This window comes from Pelophylax lessonae (genome assembly GCF_965119305.1).
Source record: "Pelophylax lessonae genome assembly, chromosome: 13".
Taxonomy (NCBI): Eukaryota; Metazoa; Chordata; class Amphibia; order Anura; family Ranidae; genus Pelophylax; species Pelophylax lessonae.
Window position 1 is genome coordinate 33417162 of NC_138780.1, and position 24372 is coordinate 33441533.

Genomic DNA, 24372 nt, shown 5'->3' on the forward strand with positions numbered 1-24372 from the left:
CTAATGGACCCCAGGATGTCATGTGTGACTGCTGCAAAGACGGCTTCAATAAAGATGTGCATAGAAAATGTATTTAAAATGTGAAATATTGAGTTACTTACACTGCATTACATGCTGAACGTTTATTCCCTTTTCTGTTAGCTTTGTGTTAATTCATCCAATAAATATTCCTTTATTTAACAAAGGAATGAAGGGGGTGCTACAAAGAGGTCGGGGGGCTGCCTATCTTGGATGTAGGCTGTAAAGAGTAACTCCACTTTTATTGAGAATAAAACATTTCCCTCTGGGTGATCTGTGTACTTTGCACAGATTTTAGTGAACTTTATATTAGATTCCTATTAATTGTTATTCTGAAGAAAAGGCTGTTTGTCTGTCTGTGTCCATGAGTGAATGTGAACGGGAGTGATTTTATAATTCTCATCAGCTGCAGCACTTGAAGGATTCCAATGAGGAAAGTGGCAGCGTCTGCACCCCTTTAGAAGGGATTAACCTTTGGGAGTATCTCACCAAAAAGGATTTTATCTTAGTGTGCAGACTTCTGGGAAAATCAGTGAGCCAATCACACAAGCAGAAACTGACATTTTTTATTTGGGGGGGGGGGGGTGTTCTGTCGCCATATTACATTGCATGTTAGAGAAAATGACAGCGCTGTAGATTAAAAGGGAAACATCATTTACAATAACCTGCAATTACAATATGACTTGTGCAGCGATTGTATATGCTATATTATTTTTTTATTTGCTATTTTTTCCAGAAAAGTGGAGCTTCCTTTTAAACTAAACCTGTGCATGATGCTTGTTAGGGGAACCGGCTTTTTAAATCCAATGTTTTTCTTTTTCCCATACAGGAAAATGTAGAATATTTGATGAAGGAGCTTCGCAGACCCGAGTCCAGCATCTACTTTCTCTGTGAGTAGTCAGACAATGTGTAAAGGGACATGGGTTGGTAATGGCTCAGAAACATTCTGGTAGATTGATGGGTTTCTATATAGCTTGGCCATAGTGTATGGATACCCACGTATAGCTATGGCAGGGACATCAGACTTTAAACTACTTTGAGGCTGAGATTAGTTTGAGTGGATCTGGCAGGATATTGTACATAACTTCCTGAAAACTTCCCAGCACCGTCCCTCAGTACTTCTCTCAGGACCTCTCAGCTCTGATGCAAGCAGTGGATTGACTCTTTGGAGGAGTTATGGAAATATAAAAATATTTTAATGGGGAGATTGTTAGTCTAGAGAAGTGGGCCTTCCTAGGCAGTTGGGATTTTCATGCCGACCACCTTGGGTAATGCCCACATGTGATGCTGAGCCTCCATAATTGAAAGACCTGAAATTCAAGGAATGAAAAGGACAGCCAGGGACAGTCAGGCTAAGGAGGAAAGGACTAGACAATGCTTTACATTCCACAGCTAGGAAATGAGACCGGCTCTATCTGACCTCCTGCAGCTTCTAATGCACAGTGTGAGAAGCTCACAGTGTGCAGTGAAATCAGAGAAAGCTATTTAAAGTAGAACTAAAGGCAAGTTTTTTCTCCCCTCATTTTGGATAGAGTATTTAGAGTATAGTAGAGTATGTAGAGAATAATTTATACCCCTGTAAGGTTTATTTTTGCTGTCTGTGTCCCATTGGGAAATTTCCCATCATTTATTGTCCTATAGCCAAAACATGAAGTGGGAGAATATCCCTCCAAAGTAAAGGACTCCCTGGTTGTCACCAGAACTGCTATCTTCATTGGAATATTTCCCCTCCATTCCTGTTCTGTGGACAACCCAAAATTTGTGTTTTTCTTCTACTTTCACGTTTGGTGACAACAGTAATCAGGACAAAGAGAGGGTGAATCTGCCTAACTGGGACATCAATAAAAACCTGAAAGATGTTCTAATCCCTCTCCACTCTTTCCAAAACTAGAAAACGTTTTGTCTTTTGTTATACTTTAAAGGATGAATCCACCCTAAAATTAAAATCCCTGCATCTATAGACCTCCACAATCTAATGCAGCATCCCACTCAGGACACGTGGGAACTGCAAATGTATTTACTTCTTTGTCATCGCTATATTGCATGTCATTTTGCATTGCTATACCTGTGGTATCCCTGTTCATAGGCTGGTCAAGTGTGCTTCATACTTCCCACCACAAGATGGGGATAGCACCACTCTGGGATATCTATCCCAGCTCAGGTTTATCTGTGGTCAGTTGTTCAGTTCAGGAAGTGAGTGTACAGAGGAGAATGTGAAGGTGACAGAAGGTCAGTCCAGAGAAGGGACAAATTGGAACTGCTTAAATCAAAGGGTAAAAGCCACCAAACGGCAGCAAGACCTTTGAGAATAAAGGTGAAGGATTTCCTTAGCCACTGGCAACCTCACCAATGTCACTGGATTCAAAAGGGATCACAAACAAGGGAGCATTATACTGAACCACAGCCTGAGTCCAGCATTACTAAAGCCTATTAACAGTGGATCAGCAGAATTCCTCTATTTACCCAGAGACTGTATTCTAACTGGATGTTTATGCTGCAATCAAAACCAGTCACAGTAAAAGTTGTGAGTTGTATCCTACCACTGTCTACCTCATTCTTCACTATTGCTATTACAACTGGTTGTACCACCATTAACGGTACTGGCGTCACGACAAATACCACCAAGGGACCCAGCCACCACAAGCACTCTAAACACCCCTGTCATCACGGGCACCTCAACCACCATCTTGGCTGGCGTTTCCCTATCACAGAGCGTGCCCCGGAGGATTTCGTGCTGTCTTCCTCTTCACTGTGCGACCAGCCCAGGGAGGCTTTCTGCTAACCGTGAGTAAACCGATGAACTGTATTATTGCTGTCTCTCATCGGCCCACCGTGCACCTCACGTGTCGCCCCTGCGGTTCTGGCTCGTCGCATAAAAATTTGGCGTCACGAACAGGATATTAACCCCTGCGCCTTATCTAAAAGACTGTTGCATCAGAATAAGCCCCTTTGCTTTATTGAGAGACTGTTTACTTATTGCACACTGTGTGGGGCCACAGAACTGTTTAAACTGTTTCAAAGTCGCATGGAAGTGTTATCCCAGTTATCGGCATAAAAATCGCAGCATCCAAAGAGAGGAAATCAGACATTTGTGTGTCAACAAAACTGCCTGCTGTATTTGAATTGACTGTTTCTATTCACTTAAAATGGCCGCCGGAGGCCTTCTTCTTCAAAAATGTCTGTGCCATCACTGTGGATAAGTTAGTGACACCCCCTGGAAAGCGGGAAAGTTTGGTGCCACCCATATATGCAAAATTGTCCAGCCAGCCCGCCTTACCTTTGCTGTGTCAATCCTGGGAGTAGAGTGTGACAAGCGCACGCCACAGAAGTCGCGAGACTTCGCATGCGAGCAAAAGAAGAGAAAATAATCGCATTGCTTGCTGTCCGAGCAGTAATCGCAACCTGTCAGCTGCCTCTACTAACTATAAGGAGCACTAATAGCAGGAACTCTGCCAGAGACCCAAAATCAACATTGCTGCAGCATTATATTGAGCCAGCATTCAATTCTTAAAGGGCCATACACCCGCAAGACAGCAGTCGCCCATAGCAACACCTTGCAAAAAGTGTCTAAAAACGCATTTGACTTACCTAACTAGAATTCACCTGCTGTTACCATGTCTGTGCAGGAAGATAACATGCAGCCTGACCTCAGCGGACCCCCTGCAGCAGCCGCAGTCGGTCCCAGTACAATACCAGCCGCTGCAGTACCAAGCTTAATGCCTTTAACCATGCCTTATTATTTTGGGGCCCCCTGGTTCCCACGATATTCTGGAGAAATTCATACTTTAAGGGACTTTAAAGAAAAAATTCTTGCTGTGTTCAGATTGTACCCTGTATCCTCAGAGCAACAGATGGAGATTCTTCTTGCTCAATTGGAAGGAGCTGCGCTCAGAGAAGTGAAATCTTGGCCAAGCTCAGAGAGAAAGACCATGGAGCAAATTTTTGAACGTCTCTACACCACCTTTGAACCCAGAACCGTGTCAGAGGTCAAGATGAGGTTCTTCAGCAAGAAACAGCAATCTGGTGAGTCACTCAGAGACTTTGCATTATCTTTGCAGGAAGCCCTTAGAGCTGTTGTCCAAGTAGACCCCCGTGAGGCAGAGAATCAGGACAAAACCCTGAAAGAACAATTTATTGAAGGCGTCAATACAGACAATCTAAAGAGCCAACTAAGAATGTTAGCCGCCCAACATCCAGGAGCTACCTTCTTAGATTTTAAAGAATTAGCTATCAGCATACTGGGAAAAAGCCCACCAACAGAACCTGTTAGATCTGTTGAAGTGCCTGTATCACAGCTGGTTACCCCTGCAAAGTCTTTACCTATAGTCAGTCAGGCAACCCAAGCTCCAGTTCCTGATGCAGTTGCCGCCTTGACTGAGCAAGTCCATTTCCTGACTAAAAGTCTGGAGAAAGTCCACCAAAAGTTGGAACAATGGGAGAAACCATTAATGCTAGAGGATGAGAAACCTGTGTCCAGAAGACTCTTCCCCTCTAATTATGGAGAGACTTATTCCAGAAATTCTGGCGGACGCCCCCCTGACCGCACTAGTACCCCTAAGCGGCCAATCTGCACGTACTGTCACAAACCAGGCCATACAGAAGCAACCTGCTGGCAGTTAAACAGGGAAACCCCCGAGGCCAAGGACCACCCCTCGGGAGTTAAACCAATAGGTCCAGAAGATCCCCACTGGATGCCAAGATACGTTGGATCCCGTCCTGAAGTGGCACTTCAAATAAACGGTGTTCCTTTTGTTGCCCTAGTTGACACCGGATCCCAAGTCACCACTATCCAACAAGCAGCCTTTGAAAAATACTGGGATCAAAATCAGCTTACCCAGCCTCCAGAATCCTGGCTGAGTCTCATAGCCAGTAACGGCAAACCCGTACCAGTCCATGGTTATTGGGAACCTACCATTCAAGTAGGAGGAACTACACTGCCTCGACAAGGCCTTATTGTGGTACGAGTCAGAGACAATAACCCTAACCCTCCAATAGTCCTAGGAATGAATGTCCTCAGGAACTGTTATGTTGAGATGCTAGAAGCCTTGCACAAGTTAGTGCCTACTGCCTCTCCTGATTCTAAGAAGGTGATCCAACAAACCATCCGTGTACTAAATGCACAACAGAGATTCACCAACGAAAAAGGAGAAATTTGCTGTGCCCGCATCCGGGATAAGCAACCTGTGATCCTCAAACCCAACACCGAAACTCTCCTGTGGTGCCGAGCTGTAGTCGGAATTCAAGGTCAAGACTACCAAGCCCTGGTAGAGCCTGTTGTTTTGGAAGACTATCCTCTAGTTAGAGCTGCAAGAAGCCTAGTAACCGTCTCTGAAGGTAAAGTGCCTATTCGACTCCTAAACTTGAGTGATAGCAGTGTAACACTAACAAAACACCGTCCTATCGCACAGCTAATCCAAGTCACTTTTCAAGATGTCATCAGTGTGGCTACAGCTACCACAGAAGAAATTACCAAGAGACAGAACCCACAGGACCAAAATGTAAACACATCCTGGTGGAAAGAACTTCATGTGGGAGATGCTTCCACACCAGCAAACCAAATTGAGGGAGTACTAAAAATTGTGAAGGAGCTTCACCATGCCTTCAGTAAGCATTCTACAGACTATGGAGAAGTGGATATCATCAAGCACTCCATCCCTACAGGTTCACACCCACCGATCAAGGAAAGATATCGGCCTATACCACCAACTATGTACCAATCAGTAAAGCAAATGATCCAAGAGATGAAGGACTCCAATGTCATTAGAGACAGCCATAGTCCATGGGCTGCACCTCTAGTCCTTGTCCGTAAAAAGGATGGTAACATCAGATTCTGTGTGGATTACAGAAAAATTAACCAAATCACCCACAAGGATGCTTACCCTTTACCACGCATAGAGGAATCTTTGACAGCTTTAGGATCTTCAGCCTACTTCTCTACCCTTGATTTAACCAGTGGATACTGGCAAGTACCAATGGCACCTGAAGATCGTGAGAAGACTGCATTTACCACCCCTATGGGCCTATTTGAGTTCAACTGCATGCCTTTTGGACTTTGCAATGCGCCCGGAACTTTTCAAAGATTAATGGAGCGTTGTTTAGGACACAAAAATTTTGAAACCGTCCTGTTGTACTTAGACGATGTCATCATCTACTCCAAATCTTATGAAGATCACTTGAAACATTTGGCCGAAGTTTTTCAAGTCCTCATTAAACATGGACTCAAAGTCAAACCATCTAAGTGCTATCTACTGAAGTCAGAAGTCAAATACTTAGGGCATATTGTAAGCTCTGAAGGTGTTAAACCGGATCCAGAGAAGATAGCCGCAGTTCGAAATTTGCCTACTCCTACTACAGTGAAAGAAGTGAGGAGTTTTCTCAGTTTCGCAGGATACTACAGACGCTTTATTCCTCATTTTGCCCAAATTGCGGGGCCAATACTAGAACTTCTGAAAGGACATCCTAAGAGGTACCAAAAGTCTCCAATACCAGTTGAATGGAACACAGAAAGAGAAATTGCCTTCCAGCTCCTGAAGAAGAAGTTAACAGAACCACCAATCCTAGGCTATCCAGATTACCAGCAGCCATTTCATCTTTACACAGATGCTAGTAAGAAAGGTCTGGGAGCTGTCCTGTCGCAAGTACAAGAAGGTAAAGAAAGAGTAATTTCCTACGCTAGTAGATCTCTTAGAGGTACTGAAAGAAACGACCAAAACTATAGTTCCTTCAAATTGGAATTCCTCGCACTTGTGTGGGCTGTTACAGAAAAATTTAAAGATTACCTTGCCGCAACACCATTTGTGGCCTTCACAGATAACAACCCGCTAGCACATCTTAATATCGCCAAGTTGGGAGCATTGGAACAAAGATGGGCCTCACGCCTAGCTAACTACGATTTCACCATAAAATACAGAACAGGAAAAGCAAATGAAAATGCGGATGCATTATCCCGTCTGCCTACCCAAGAAGACCCTACTACACAGGAAGATGTTTGGGAAGAGGTAGAAATGCCAGCTTTTTACAAAAATTTTGCCCAACAAGACATTATCACCATCAAAGGAAGAAAAGTTCTTAACCTTCAACAACAAGTGGATCCAAGATCCCAAGTGGACAAAGAAAGGTGGATCAAGCTGCAAAATGAAAGCAGAGTGTTGGGAGAACTGCAAGATTTCTTCACCAGCGGAAGAACACCTGAAAGAATTCGCAGAAGAAATGCTGATCCAGAATTGTCAAAACTATGGAGACACAGAAAACATCTCTTCCTACAGAAGGGCCTACTATTAAGAAGAACTTTAGACCCAATTACCTGGGATCGTCTATACCAAATCTTAATACCACGCCGAGATGCAAGAATCATTCTTGAAATGTACCATGACCAATCGGGACACTTTGGCGTGCAGAAGACAGAAGCTACCATCCGTAGGAGATTCTACTGGATTGGGATGAGAGGAGACATTGAAAAGTGGTGTCGAGAATGTTCCACCTGTGCTGTTGGAAGAAATGAAAAACATGACCAAAAAGCACCCTTACATCCCATTGTAAGCCGAACACCGCTAGAAATAGTTGCAATTGACCATGTGAAGCTGGAACCAAGTCGCTCAGGTTACACATATGCCATGACCATCATTGATCACTATACCAAATTTGTTGTAGCCGTACCTGTCAAGGACTTGACCGCTAAAACAACTGCAGATGCCTTCTGGAAACATTTCCTATTGCCATATGGATGCCCAGAAAGAATCCTTACAGATCAGGGATCTGCCTTTGAGTCGCAACTCTTCAAAGAACTGTGTACACTTCACAATTGTCAGAAAATCAGGACCACAGCCTACCACCCCCAAGGGAATGGACTTTGTGAGAAAATGAACCAAACTTTAATTGAGATGTTAAGAGCAGTACCACCTGCTACAAGAAGTGATTGGCCTACTCTATTGCCTCAATTGATGTACACCTACAATAACACCATTCACTGTTCTACTGGGTATACACCTTACTATCTCATGTTTGGCCGACAAGGTAAACTACCTGCTGACCATACTTTGGGCGTACAAGTGCCTGATGCAATCAACCTTCTACCAAAGACTGATTGGGTGAGTGAGCACCAAAGACGTCTAATTGATGCACAAGAAATTGTTCAACATCGCATGGAACATGCTCATGAAAAGCAACAAAAAGATTATAACCAATCTGCCAAAGCAGAACCTCTCAAAATAGGTGACCATGTGTGGTTAAAAAACGACCATCGCACCAGCAAGTTAGATAGCAAATGGGAGAGAGAACCTTACACTATTACAGCTATTCGCAATCCAGAGACTCATACTTATGAGATCACTAAAGAGAACAAATCACGTGTAGTACATCGCAATCGCCTTAAGTTATGTCTCAAGGAAAGTACTCAAGAAGAAACTCTTCAAGAAGAAGCTGTCCAAGAGGAAACTCAATCCATAGAACCAGAGCCTACAAAATCATCTGATTCAGAGGGTCCACTACAGTCTTTTGGAAAAGCATTATTAGACTCTGATCCTTTACAGTGGTTCCTTACACCATGGCTCAATATCTTAGTGCCTGCCAAGACCAATACAACCACACTTCAACCAGAAGAGCTATCTCAAGAAGTGTCTACTACAGCTCAAGAGACACCAAGTTCCCTTGAAACAAGACCTGTAGAAACTCAGCCGCTACGAAGATCCGACAGGACTACAAGAGGACAACCACCTGTCCGTTTTAAGGATTTCCTACACCAGCAGCCATGAAGACAACTACCAACCCTGCCATCTCATCGTTGAATGCATCCTTACATCATCTGAAGTTCCAGAGTGAGAAGAAGACTTACTTGTGATATGTTCATTTCCTTTAAAGGACTTTTTAAAAGGACTACTTACCTACTGTTTTGCAACGTTCAAGCCTGCACCCGGAGATAGACTTTCACGTACCTGAGCCTCCGTGATATTCTTCTGTTGACATTTTTTTCCTGTGCCCAGGGAACGGACTCATACCCTGTGAGCCTCATGAGATGTTATTTTTGTTTTCTTTTTCTTTTTCCATCTCATCATGGACTATTCTGGTTTTGCCATACATCACCAGTCTTCAGAGGAAAAACTACACCCTTTTTGACACATTTCGTTGTTGCCTGAGATATGTTTGCCTAACCCATTTTACTTGCAGATACAAGAAGTACAAGAATGGGGTTATGTTGTCATTTCCTATGCATGCATGCTTTTCCCTTTCTCTTATATCTTACAGGAAGACACAACATCGAGTCAAAAATGTGTCGAGGTCGACACACGTTTTACCATGGGGGTATGCAGCATCCCACTCAGGACACGTGGGAACTGCAAATGTATTTACTTCTTTGTCATCGCTATATTGCATGTCATTTTGCATTGCTATACCTGTGGTATCCCTGTTCATAGGCTGGTCAAGTGTGCTTCATACTTCCCACCACAAGATGGGGATAGCACCACTCTGGGATATCTATCCCAGCTCAGGTTTATCTGTGGTCAGTTGTTCAGTTCAGGAAGTGAGTGTACAGAGGAGAATGTGAAGGTGACAGAAGGTCAGTCCAGAGAAGGGACAAATTGGAACTGCTTAAATCAAAGGGTAAAAGCCACCAAACGGCAGCAAGACCTTTGAGAATAAAGGTGAAGGATTTCTTAGCCACTGGCAACCTCACCAATGTCACTGGATTCAAAAGGGATCACAAACAAGGGAGCATTATACTGAACCACAGCCTGAGTCCAGCATTACTAAAGCCTATTAACAGTGGATCAGCAGAATTCCTCTATTTACCCAGAGACTGTATTCTAACTGGATGTTTATGCTGCAATCAAAACCAGTCACAGTAAAAGTTGTGAGTTGTATCCTACCACTGTCTACCTCATTCTTCACTATTGCTATTACAACTGGTTGTACCACCATTAACGGTACTGGCGTCACGACAAATACCACCAAGGGACCCAGCCACCACAAGCACTCTAAACACCCCTGTCATCACGGGCACCTCAACCACCATCTTGGCTGGCGTTTCCCTATCACAGAGCGTGCCCCGGAGGATTTCGTGCTGTCTTCCTCTTCACTGTGCGACCAGCCCAGGGAGGCTTTCTGCTAACCGTGAGTAAACCGATGAACTGTATTATTGCTGTCTCTCATCGGCCCACCGTGCACCTCACGTGTCGCCCCTGCGGTTCTGGCTCGTCGCACTAACACTACCCTATCTAGCCCTATAAAGAAGAAATCAGTATACAGATTTTATTTAAAGCGGATCCAATCCGGTCTCCAGCGGCGGAAGCTCTGCGGACGACACAGCTGACAGCGGCTATGAAATGAATGGCAAGTGACCTCACCCATAGACTTTGGGGTTTCTGTTGTTGGCTGTGTCCTCTGCACCCGCCTGCACATTGAAGCCACGACTGACAGCTCAGAGTGGGATCGGGTTGGATCGGCTTCAAAAAAAGGTATTTATACTGATTTCTTCATTACAGGGCTAGATAGGTTAGTGTTAGATAGTGGAGGTCTATAGATACAGGGATTTCAGTGTTAGGGTGGACTTATCCTTTAAGTATAGGAGAGGATTTTGTACAACTGTGCAAGACTCAATGTAAGGCTTTCGTTCATCTTTAAGGGTTTTATGTTTTTAAGAAAAATGGTAACGAGATTCCCCTCATGTTTTAAGTGGCCCAAAGGATGGTGTCAGTGTAAGACAGCCCATAGATAAGTCAGTTTTTCCATTCAACCATGGGTTCAATGGGCAAAAAAACAGCCTGGATTCCCCCTTCCACACACTTCAGCTATTTGCTCCCTTCTGAGCTTTTGTTTTCTGATGACAGGGAGACTTCCCCACCATCATAGTACCCTAATCAGTGTTGTAGGCTATAGCCTGCAGAGCTGATCGAGTGGGGGAAATCTGACAGGGCGGATGTACAGAAGTGGATTAGTAGATAGAGCACAGTGTCCATACACGGAGCGAATATCAGCCGGTCCCTGCTGAAGCAGCTGAATATTGATCCATGTTTGGCTGGCCTAAGTAACTCCCTTAAGCCCAGTGTGGAGGAGCTGCTCCAAACCCATCTGCTGCTCCACACTGGCCTTTAAAATGTACAGCTCTGTATATGTGTCTGGTTAGGATCTTCAGATAATATCACCTCAAACAAAAAATGGTCCAGGCGCTAATCCTTTGAACAGATTCCTGAAAGGTCATAAATCCAGATGGCTATGATGTTAGGAATGTGACCAATAAAAATCTTCTCTTTCCATTTTTTATTCAAATTTTTACATGTGTCAAATTTTTATATGTATTTCCTATATGAAATTTGATAGTTTTTAATTTTTTTATGGACTTTAGGTATTGATCCTTGGTCTATTTATCTTGGTACACAAATGAGGGGACATCTATGGGTATGCGTGTATATTCGGGTGAGATATGCACAGGCATTTGCTATGGATAGCCCTTCTTATCCATTATTATTATTTTTCATTTATGTATTTCTTATAGATCTCTTAATATATTTAAACATTTTTTATCAATAATTGTAGTTTTATACCACAAGAGACTGAATGATGATGTACTTTGTAATTATGTATAATATACATTTATAGATCTATGCCGTATTATTTTTTAATCTTTTAATATTGTTATTTATTTAATTCATTAACCAATGGAGTATATCCCATATCTCCAGGGTTGCTTTGGGATTCCCGTTTTTTCCTCGTTTTTTTCTTGTTTTCTCCTCCCCCAATTTTTCTTTTTTTGGTCGCTATTGGCCGCTTGTTTCAATTCCGCCCACTATTCCGGCTTTATATGGCTTCTGGTTGCCAGTTGACGCAACTTGACAAAGCGCATGCGCGCGAAACATGTAGTTGCGGCAACCAGAAGCTTGCGTGTCACCGCCAACATCCAGCCCGGCGTCCTACTGAGCTTCCGGCCGTCACTTCCGGTGACGTCACCCGCTTGCCACTTTCGGCGATTGCATAGGATGCGGCGATTGCGGAGGATCCGGCTCTGGGTCTGTGTAGCGGCCGCACACAGTACCCATCCTGTCTCCCACTACCGCAGCGATGTCCTTTGGCACACTGGATTACCTCTCCCTGCTTGGTACTATCCATTGTGATCGGATTGCCCTGCCTTTACAACTTGAAGGTTGGGACTTTGAATGAGAGACAGGACTTGGTAAAAAATGATATCACATTTATTGATACATATAAGGGTAATCATGATGTAATACACGTATAGGCTGAGATGATATGGTATTAAATAAATAGTAAAGTACATAGTTATACACCCCAACAAAGGCAATCTCAAAAGAACCAGCATAACAATGAGACAGTAGTAACAGAGTAATAAAATTACATCATAACATCCATAGACTGACGCGTTACGTGGCGTCTGCCTCCGCTCTGCGGCTACATGTCTATGCACCTCGTGACGCTGGGCGCTTGATGGCCAGTGGGTTTTGGCGTTATTGTGTCACGTTCTCTTCCTTCTTTTGACTTTTATTGGCTGATATGTGGCTATACAATTTGCTTTCCAGATTGCTCCCACTTTGCTGGCTGGCGGTGATGGCTTTTCCCCCCTTGCTTTCCTCGGGAGCTGCGATGTGTGACAGGTGCCCTCCCCTTCCCCCCAGGCTCTCTTGAGCACGGCGGATCGGGTGGGCGGTCCCGACGCACATCGGCGTCACGCTCTGCGCCGACGTGTGACGTCATTTTTGCGACGCACGCCGACGGCTGCTGTTCCATCTGGTGCATAAGAGGTAGCCAGCAGGGCGGCATGGCGTCTGCCTCCGCTCTGCGGCTCCATGTCTTTGCACCCCGTGACGCTGGGCGCTTGATGGCCGGCGGGTTTTGGCGTTATTGTGTCACGTTCTCTTCCTTCTTCTGGATTCATTCTTCTACAGGTTACTTCAACTTACCTTCAATATCTTTTATATTTTCTATATATTTTCCTTTCCCCCATTACCCCCTTCTTCCACTCAGTCACCACTACACTTCCTATAATTCAGGCACAGTTGTTAGTCAGTTGCATCCGACTTCATCTAATTCCCTTCATCTCACTCACAACCCTCACCAGTCCACTTTCACATCACCCTCTTTTTGCTTAATTAGCCCACTTTACCATATATTCACCCCCACTTCAATTCATTCATTAATTTCTCAGGTTCACATTACCTTGTCAATTTCCCTTACCATACATATCATTAAGTAGCATCATGACCTCTACATAGTATATAATCATGCAGGTATATAATTACTATACATACTATTTAAGTAGCATTCCGACCTCTATATAGTACATACTTACGACTGCCAATATTTTTACTCATTCTATATAGACACACTCTGGCTACTCAGTAATACTCTTACCATATTTACGATCAACTTATTATTCCTCAACAGTTCACTTCCTTATCACAACCCCCACTCCACCCAACTCATCCCTTATGCCCACATCACCTTGTCACTTTCCCCTCACCATACATATCAGTTGAGTAATACTACGTCTTCTGTATACAATACAACTATTTACCATTATCATTATTATTATTTACTCTATTTAGATATACTCTGCTTACCCTGCAACATTTCAACAAAACTTACTCATATCCTTTTCTGTATGTGACACCTTCGCCTCACCCGTGGGCCCCACGTGCCCTCAGCTCCCGGGGGAGACATCTGGGTCGATGCCCCCACCTCCAGGACCAGTTACTGTTGGAACTACCGTGTAAGTTTTGGGATCATGGGGACTCTGTTTCCTATCCCCCCTTTCTCCCCTTCTCCCCCAATTTCCAAATTACCATCTAATACAATGTACCTATACGCATATACTTATTTACTTTCATAGATATGATCATACACCGACTCTGAAGAAGTGGCGAATGTAGTCCACGAAACGCGTCAGTCTATGGATGTTATGATGTTATTTTATTACTCTGTTACTACTGTCGCATTGTTATGCTGGTTCTTTTGAGATTGCCTTTGTTGGGGTGTATAACTATGTACTTTACTATTTATTTAATACCATATCATCTCAGCCTATACGTGTATTACATCATGATTACCCTTATATGTATCAATAAATGTGATATCATTTTTTACCAAGTCATGTCTCTCATTCAAAGTCCCAACCTTTTTGTATTGTCTCCACTGATATTAGGGATGGAGGCGCACGGCCATTCCCACCGTGCGTTTCATTTAAAGTCCCGCCCTTCTCCCCCCTTTTATATGCCTTTACAACTTGGGATTACCACAGCACCCCAGGGAGACCCGGATACTCCAGGACCGGTTTGGCTGACTATTTATATTATATTTGTTTTTTATAACTTGACTTTATTAAACTTCCATGGTTCATCTTGACACTCTCTTGTCAGTAATCTATACAGCATTTTTAATATGCACACCACAGTGCGCCATCCTTCTTTGCTATAGTTTAGATAATATCACCTGTAGCTTCTCTTAAAAGCTATTTCCACCTTTCTGACCATACCAATGTTACACTGATACCTGTAGTGTAACATAAATCATGGGGCCATTCTCCAGACCCCTACCCTCTATCTGCCCCCCTCTGTCCTAAGTCATATCATCCATTCACTCAGATCTGTGTTAGGAAAGACTACAAGTTCCATATGCCACCATTTATTCAATGGAGTACAAGTGTGGTGACATTGCTGCACTCGTAGTCCATTGATTATTTCCTGCAGTCCCATAACCAAAGGTTGTTACCTTTTATACAGACCTGGGGCTAAAGGAATAGTCTGTGGGAGCCTCTGCATTGCCCCAGACACCCACAGATCACAGAGATATTTGGTCACCACTGCGTTTTTTTTTTCCTCTATAAAACCGAAAATTTTGAAAAAAAAACATATTTTTTTTTCTGCTATAAAACATCCAATAAATAAATAAATGTAAAAAATCAAAATTCTTTACTAATTCATGCCAATGTATTGAGCTACATATCCTTGGTAAAAAAAAAATCCCAATAAGTGTATATTGATTGCTTTGCGCAAGTTATAGTGTCTACAAAATGGGATATTTTTATTTATTTACTGGTAATCGCGGCGCTCAGCGACTTATTGCGGCACTGCGATATTGTGGCAGACAATTTGAACACTTTCTGACACTTTTGACACCTTTTGGGGACCAGTGACATTATTACAGTGATCAGTGCTAAAAAGATATGCACTGTCACTTTTCTAATGACACTGGCTGGGAAGGGGTTAATAATATATTAATGATAATATGAACAGCAGCGGCCGGTCAGCCTCTTTAAACTAATGAAAGGCTGACAACGGCCTCAGCTATTCCCATATAGCCGTGTCCAGCTCGGACATCCACAGGCCAACACTCGGTGTGTGGCTACATGTGGAAAGTTGCATGGTAGTTCACAGGGCGTCCCTGTTATTGGAGGAGAGCTGGTCATGGGTGTTTGACAAGTAAAATAATCAGACTGTCCCCCACATGGTCAAACTGATTTTTTTTTTTTTTTTCCAAAATAATTTTTATTGAATAAAGAATCAAAGTCATACAGCAAAATGAAAGAGTTGCAACATCAAATGGTACAATCAGTTTTGTACAGAAATAGAAAAGTCTTTTTTTTTTTTTTCCAAAAAAATTTTATTGAATAAAGCAGATTTTTCATTAGATAACATACATTCTCTGTAGAACAGAATACATAAGTTTGGTGATTTTTTTAAAAAAAAAACATTTTTATACATTTCTTGCAAACTTTTTTTGGTTCACATGCATTGCAATACATCTTTAAGCTGGCCAGCTGTGTCAAAGGAATCCCTCTCTGGCCAGTCCATACACTATACTAATCTATCTATCTAAATATACACACACACACACACACACACACACACACAGCACACCACACACACCACACACACAGCACACATACAGCAATCTAGCCCCCACCCCCCCCAGTACAGAAACAACCCATCCCCTCACTTATACACACAGATCATACATATAAATTAGGTCTTCCTAGTCCCAGCTCGTTTTCACAAAGTTGACACATATCCCTGGGACTCAGAGAAGAGCTACAGCCAATCACAATCCATAACACATACAAGCAGTACTCACATGAGGACTGCACATGCAGGAAACAGCCACAGGTGACAGTAAAGAGCCAGATATAAGAAAAGCAACAGAGCAGTAGCTGCCGACTCTTTTGGGAATGAACATAGAGAAAGACAGCAGGGCAACCAGGCTCCTCCCGGCCCTGCTCGGCAGTTGGGCCCCTGGAGACGCCCCAGGCCCCTCATTTGTGTATTGGTCACCTCCCCCCCTCCAGATGGCAGCTCTGCCTGACAGTTCCCACCTCTAAAGAGTGGCCTCCTGATGCTCCAACCAGACTTTATTAAACAAGTCCATATGAGATATCCACTTGCTAAATAAGTTGAAAGAGAGAATCTTACATACTCGAAAGACGTACCAGATTCCCTTCTTCTGAAGTCTGGTAACCAGCAAGATGCCCTGCCTTCAGAATCAGTTATGAGGCTGGATGCTCAACTGCTGGGGTCTGGCAACTGGTTGGGTGTCCTGTCATCTGGATTTCCTAAGAGATACAAAATTGCAAAATTTCAGTGCCTCAACACAGTAGATACCCCAAAGCTCAGATGCCATGGGTTATCTGAAGACTTAGCACTGGAGTCATTTGACAGTATCGGTGCCCTGACATCAGGGTGTCTTGTTATAACCAAGTAGCTTGCCTGGTCCCCAAAAAATTGTTCGGCATTTTAACTGCCACCTAGGTCTTTCCAAGGCTCTGGTTACCCAGCAAAGGTCCCCAAGTCCACTTGAAGTTTCAGCAAGAGCATCTGGAATGTGACAAGGTACATATGGTACTCGACCACCCCCCAAAAGATTGCTACTTTCTAGGCTGTTATGGCAAATGCACAGCAATTTCATCTGGGTCGTGACAAAGCCCATTTGGTACTCGACCACTACCCAGAATAGCGCTATTATTGGGGTTGTTATGGCAAATACAGCTACTGGTTACAGTTGAAATGTCTGGACCACCAGGCTTTGAAACAACAGGAGAAATACGCTCCAAAAGGGACTTGAATAATGCAAATATTGGAAGAATCTTAGGCTAGACAGGCAACCCATGTAAGGTATGTGACCGTAATGGAAACTTGGAAGTGTCAGACCCATCAGCAGACGGGGGCTTAACCTTCGTACCGGAATCCAGCTGGGTAGCAGGCAGGGAATCAGCATTGTCTAAATGGGCAGCAGGCATGGAATAAGCAAAATCTGGCTGGGGCAGTCTTCCATAAATGTTCGATTTAGCCAGATATGTTGGTTTATATATTTGGATTGCCGAGCTTGGTGGTTTCTTCTTAGAACAACGTCCAATATGCTTTGCTGATTTCTATCAAAAGTCTCTGTAGAACAGGGTAAGACGCTTGACTGTTTCCATTAAAAGTCTCTGTAGAACAGGGTACGACGCTTGGCTGTTTCCATTAAAAGTCTGTAGAACAGGGTAATACTCTTGGCTGTTTCCATTAAAAGTCTCTCTAGAACAGGGTAACACTCGTGGCTGTTTCCATTAAAAGTCTCTGTAGAACAGGATAACACTCTTGGCTGTTTCCATTAAAAGTCTCTGTAGAACAGGGTCCAAATCTTGAATGCTCCTATGGAACTAAGGAATGAAGGCATCTGCTGGAATGTCCTTTTGTGTCTGCAAAATATAAAAAAGAAAGTGTGTAAGTTATGGTTGCCGTGCATGCTGGCATGTGTTTGTAACCACTTTAGCCCCAAGCCCATTTTTGACGCATTTTGTTCACAAGTTAAAATCAGTATTTTTTTGCTAGAAAACTACTTAGAACCCCCAAACATTATATATATATATATTTTTTTTTTAAATTTTTTTAGCAAAGACTCTGGAGAATAAAATGGCGGTCATTGCAATATTTTTTGTCACGCTGTATTTGCGCGGCGGTCTTTCAAATGCCATTTTTTGGGGAAAAATTCCAAAAAATTACATTTCACTGCATTTGAAAAAACTAAACAGTAAAGTTATAGCTCAAAAGAGAAGTTCTGGCGCTACTCCCAAAGGTAGTCTCCTGGAGAATACATACGAGTATGTGGAACACGAATGTCCATGAGAACACTGTTCGCCCAATCCTATATATTGGATAGCTTGTAAACGTGATGAAGAAAAAATGAATGAATGAATGAAGGATGGCGCTCAAGTGTATTAATAACTGGTGATTACCCCAAAAGAGACATAGATAAATGGTCCAATAAAAGTTTATTCTGTGAATCCAAAGATAAAGAAGCAATATGTATATAAAAGAAGTAATTCCTCCTACCAGTCCATGAAGCCTCTGTGTGTCACTGCTGCCTCAGCACGATTTCCTGATGTCAATCCCAAGGAAGGGAGAAAGCTGACAGATGGAAATGGAATGTGGCATAAGTCAGTGGAAAAGAGGAGCGGGGCCCAGCGGAGGTGGGGGCTCACACGGTCCGGTGTGCGGCCGCTTCCTGGACCGGAGCCCACGCTGTACTACGCTGACGCCCGCTGTGAGCGCCACATTCCATTTCCATCTGTCAGCTTTCTCCTTTCCTTGGGATTGACATCAGGAAATCGTGCTGAGGCAGCAGTGACACACAGAGGCTTCATGGACTGGTAGGAGGAATTACTTCTTTTATATACATATTGCTTCTTTATCTTTGGATTCACAGAATAAACTTTTATTGGACCATTTATCTATGTCTCTTTTGGGGTAATCACCAGTTATTAATACACTTGAGCGCCATCCTTCATTTTTTCTTAAACAGTAAAGTTAGCCCATTTCTTTTTATATATTGTGAAAGATGATGTCACGCCGAGTAAATAGATACCCAACATGTTATGGTTTAAAAATTGCGCACACCTGCGGAATGGCGACAAACTTCAGTCAATAAAAATCTCCATAGGCGACGTTTTTGAGAATTTTTAACAGTTACCAGTTTAGAGTTAGAGTGTAGCTCTTCTTTCTAAATTATTGCTCTCATTCTGGTGATCGTGGCGATACCTCACATGTGTGGTTTAAACAGCAATTTCATTTGCAACGCGACTTCCGTATATGCTCACGGCGACGGGGGCGGCTAAAAATATATATATTTTTTTCCTATTTATTTTATTTTTTTTTTTACATTTTACCACAGGTTTTTAAAAAAAAAAAAAAAAATCTGATCACTTTTATTGCTGTCACAAGCAATGTAAACATCCCTTGTGACAGCAATAGGCAGTGACAGGTACTCTTTATGGAGAGATCGGGGTCTAAAAGACCCCAGACCCCTCCAATACACTTCCATGTATTCAAAACGTCAAAAACGGCATTTTTGAATACATTCACTTTTTAAATCCGGGGCCTTTAGAAGCCGAGTAACCCGGATGTGACGTCATGAACGCCGCCTTTCGGGTTACGTCATCGGAGACCCGATCGAAGCCGCATTCGGCTTTAACTGGAAATCCATCCAGCCAGCAGTTGCATGGGTCTCCCGGTGGGACGGGAGACCCGAGCAGAGCCGCAGGAGGGGGGGGTGTGAGCCGCAGGAGGGGGGGGTGTCCCCTCCCGCTCACTGGGGTAATGATCGAGCGGCTCCTGTCCTGGCCACATCGATTGTTACCGCCGGAAGCCGACCACCGGCTCTAAAGAACCGTACCGGGGTGATGCCTCTAGCTAGAACCACCTAAAGTCAGCTGACGTAGGTCTACGTGGCTGCTCGTTAAGTCGTTAAGTTGCACTATAATGCATTTTTTGCAGGTGTTCCAGTGCTTTTTATTACCCTTTCTCTTTTTTTGTAATGTATTCTTTTACTACGTCCTTTTTTTTTTCAGTGCAAACCAATGGAGGGTATTAGGGTAATCTGAAACAATAGAAAACAAGACTATTTTCCTTGTGCCTGCATTTAAACTGTGTTGGGCAACACTGCTTGTGTGAACAAACTCTTAGCCTAGATTCACACTTATACAGTGCAATGTTTAGTGTGATATCAAGGATAATTTCCAATGTGACTTCATGCAAATTCACGAGAGATTACAATGCGATTTGGATACAGTTACGATTCTCTCTTTATCTCTCTCTATGAAAATTAGCTCATAAAGACATTATAGCCTGCTAGAAAGGGCACTGGAATTGCTTAGTCAGTGAACACCTATGCGTTTTCCATGCAGTTTCCATTAGACTCTATAGAGATGTAAATCGCACCACACACACAGGACCCTTATTAATAATGCATTGCATTTGGACTGCATATATATGAATGGCCACCATAGAAAGTTGTGTAATTTCACTTGTCATGCGATTCTATGCGTTCTGGAACTCATATGAAATTGCAACAGTCCGGGGCTTACTGGGTGATAAAGTATTGTGGAAAAATCAAATCTAGTTCTAGTCGAATGTTCTTACCTTCATATACGCGAAGTCACGTCTTGCCTGAATGTAATTCCACTGAGCATTTTCCAAGAATCTGAAAGATAAAGAAGTAAACCATATAAACATAATGAACAGACAACTAAATCTGGCAATAGAATTTATAGGATGTTCAGACCAGGCAGCTCCATCCATTTATAGCTGATGTGATTCTGAACCCCAAAGAAAAGAAACAGAATAGAAAGAGAAGTAATAATGAAAACTTACTTTCTGGCCCAATCCTCTGTAAGTCCAGATCCCATTGAGAACTTTTTAATAAAGGCTTCAGCTGCATTTGGGCCGTCCAAGTCATAAAAGCCATTGGTTCTGTAGAAGAAGTCCTCCGGAATCTGGTTTTCCATCTGCAAAACATCAAAATGAAATACGATTAAAAAACTGAGAAAGAAGCTATTGTGGAGAGAAGTAAATTTAGGGTCCTATTTATAGCAGAGGGCAGATGTCGCTGTCTGCTCCCCATTATACTCCATAGGGCTATGCACACCGTGCTCCACATTTTATAGATAACTTTCAATGTGGGGTCACAGTTTGTACTCTGTGATAGTTCATTGAGCTGCTCTATGATTGGAGGAGAGCTGGTCATTTGTGTTCGTCCGGTCAAATAACCAGGCTGTCCCCCAGTTTTTATTTCTCACAACCCCATGGCTGTACTTTATAAATGCCCCCCTTAGTTATATACTGATAGTCTTACCTTCATCTTTGTAAAGATGGCCTCTGCGTCCTCCCAACTCCACTTCATATCAGAAAGGCACCTGAAAAAAAAAGTGTCAGTGAGATTAGTAACAGACAATACAATGACAGGACATATATATATATATTTAAGGTTAATACACAAAACTCCACATTTATTTTCTAAGCAGCATGTATATGTAGTGGGAAGAATGGTAAGCACAGAATTTCCCTCTGACTTCCTGGGTCACCTCCATTTTGTCAGAGATCCAGCGAATGGATTATCTCATTGGTAAGGGGCGATGATATTATAAACAGCCTAGACTTCATACAGAAGAGCAGTAAAGGACTACACTCTGCTCTGAGCAGGTGAAAATTCCACTATGGACAAGTACAATAAAGGTTTTGTACCACCAAGAAAAAGTAGGCCGATAGAAAAGGAAAGTCTGGTGTCAAAGTGCTTGTGTAGATGGATTTTGGGCTTGTGGCTGTGACATCAGTTTGATATTAGTTGAAGAGATTTCTGAGATGATTCAGAATGAATTCACAGGTGTATATGACCTGCATTTGGACTCCTTCTGACCTGCATTTCACCTGCTTCATACTGTTTTTGCATTCCTATTGACTTGTTTGTGAATGCAGAATTCACCTGAAGTGAACAAAAGTCCCTCAACATAAAATGCAAACTTGGAGATCACTAGAGTAATTCTGCGGAATAATAATAATAATAATATAATTGAATAGCTTCCTCTATCCATCCTGCTGCTCCTTGTGTATTTTGACTGCCGCTGGTGATGGCCTTCAGAATACCCAAACAGCAGCTGCATGCAGTCGTTTTTGGTCCAAACATTTTCAATCAACGAATGTCAGGCAGGAGGGGGGAGGGGGGCCACACATGGAGCTCATTTCTGCTGGCTCCTGGTGAAAATCTTCTAGTGTATGGCCGGCTTTAATAGAATAAAAAACAATAAAATAGAAATAGAAACCCAGACTTACTTTTCCGCCCACTGAGGGCGCATGTTGCTCAGGCTGGCAAATTCAAAGACCATCAAGTTTTTCTTTGTTGGGAAGATGTTCTGTCCCTCATGCCTGTAAAAGCATTGTGGGGGAATTTGGCCTCCTGAATTCAGGGAGTTGAAGTCATTCAAAGATTGGACCCAGTCCCAGTTGTTCTCCCGAAGACACCTGTAAAGACAAATGGAGGTTAGGACGGGTTGTAGAAGACATAATAGAGAATATTTGATTTTGATGAAAGTAAAAAATAAATGACATATGGACCCATTTAAATAAGTAATACAGGTAAACCATTTGCTGGGTTTCCACATGTTCATATTGTTGAAGCTAAATGGGACTGACAGTCTCATATAAGAACTTGTCAGACCTAGATGCAGTGGTGTATTTAGGTTTTGTGCTGCCCTAGGCTAAACTTGTGCACCCCCGAATGTAAATATGACCCACCCCGTCCTGTAAAGGCCACACCCCATCCTGTTTATGACCCGCCTTGTCATCTGTAAACCACAGACCACATCCACAGTCTATCAGTGTCCATCAGCGTAGCCTCATCAGTTCCCATAAGTTCAGCCTCATCAATGCAGCCTTATCAGTGCCGCCTCATTACTGCCCATCAGTGCAGCATATCAGTGGGTCCTCATCAGTGGCCATCAGTACAGCCCCATCAGTGGCCACCAGTGCAGCCTATCTGTTCATCATATCAGTGCCCATCAGTGCTGCCTTATCAGTACAGCCCCATCAGTGCAGCTTATCAGTGCCGCCTCATCAGTGGCCATCAGTACAGCCCCCATCAGTGGCCACCAGTGCAGCGTATCAGTGCTGCCTTATGAGTGCAGCCATTGCCACCTCATCAGTGGCCATCAATGCAGCATATCAGTGCAGCATATCAGTGCCCATCAGTGCTGCCTATTAGCGCCCATCAGTGCAGCATATCAGTCCTGCCTTATCAGTACAGCTCCATCAGTGCAGCCTTATGTCAAAAGATTAGTAAGATTACTCCTTTCTTTATACTTGTGTTTGCTGCCACCGATTGTAATCATTCACGTATTTGTATAATGAATAGGAAGTCCATAGTCATTATAGAAGTGAAATAATCAGTGGCAGCAAACATAAATCCAAATATCGTATAAGACAGGAGTAATCTTACTAACCCAGTGACATATTGCGATGGCACATATGAGGTGAGCAGGTCCAAAATGTTATTGCCATCATAAACAATTAAAAGTCTTATTTGTATATGATGCAATTCAATATGCTCGCTCAAGGACAAGGATGTTTAATGAAATTAAATGAAATTAAATGATATCATTGACATGATGCCTGCCATACCTGGGGGCGTAGGAGGGTAGGCAGAGTATTAGTCTACAGTGCCACACTTATTAGTATTAAGTGTGGTCGGTAGCCTGCTGTCTGTCCACATGTCTTCACCTGCCGGTATTTTCCTTCCCGGCAGGTAGCAGTGTGATCGCTTTATGGGGGTGCCAGACTAATTTGCCTCCTGCAGCCTGCCCTCTGGCCCCCCAATTCGCCCCAAAAATCTGGCACTATACTTAAAGTGTAGCGCAAGCCGGCGGGGATCCTTTTCGTGCGGGAGCCGGGGAGAGGCTGTTTTTTTTCTCAAAAGGGGAACAGCTTTATTGCTGCCCCCCTGCAAAGTGCCGCCCTAGGCCTAGGCCAGGATACAGCACTGCCTAGATGTTAAAGAATGGAAAATAAAAATGTATGTGAAAACCATTCCCCAGAAACTGAGAGTTCCAATGGATTTAACAGAAACTTACTTGTCTGCGTATTCCTCAAACATTCCGGTGGCTTCAATGAACTTGTCCCGGATTTCGTCATGGTTAGACTCCACTTTTCCCCCGTTGAAAAAGAAATTGCTGGGGATTTCATCTTTAGCCTTCATCTTCTGGAAGATGATCATGGCTTGATTGTAGTCACCGTTGTTTTGGCTGAGACACCTAGAGAAAAAAATATTGGTAAGAAAAGGTGCAGAGAATATAACAATAGGACATGTAAAGAAGAAAGTCATTTATATTGTTTCAAAAACCCAACACATTCCAAATATATGTACTGGAATGTGAAATTCCTCCCATCTGATGGGTTCCCTTTCATTGCCAGAAGCCCTGTTAAATCCACAAAGAATTGACATTGACATTTTATAAAAGGTTCCATCTAAACCATAAGAGACCAAAAGAGAAATGTAGTTCTGGGTGGATTCAGCTGTAAAGAGAAGTCCATGCTACAACAGAGATTATAGTAA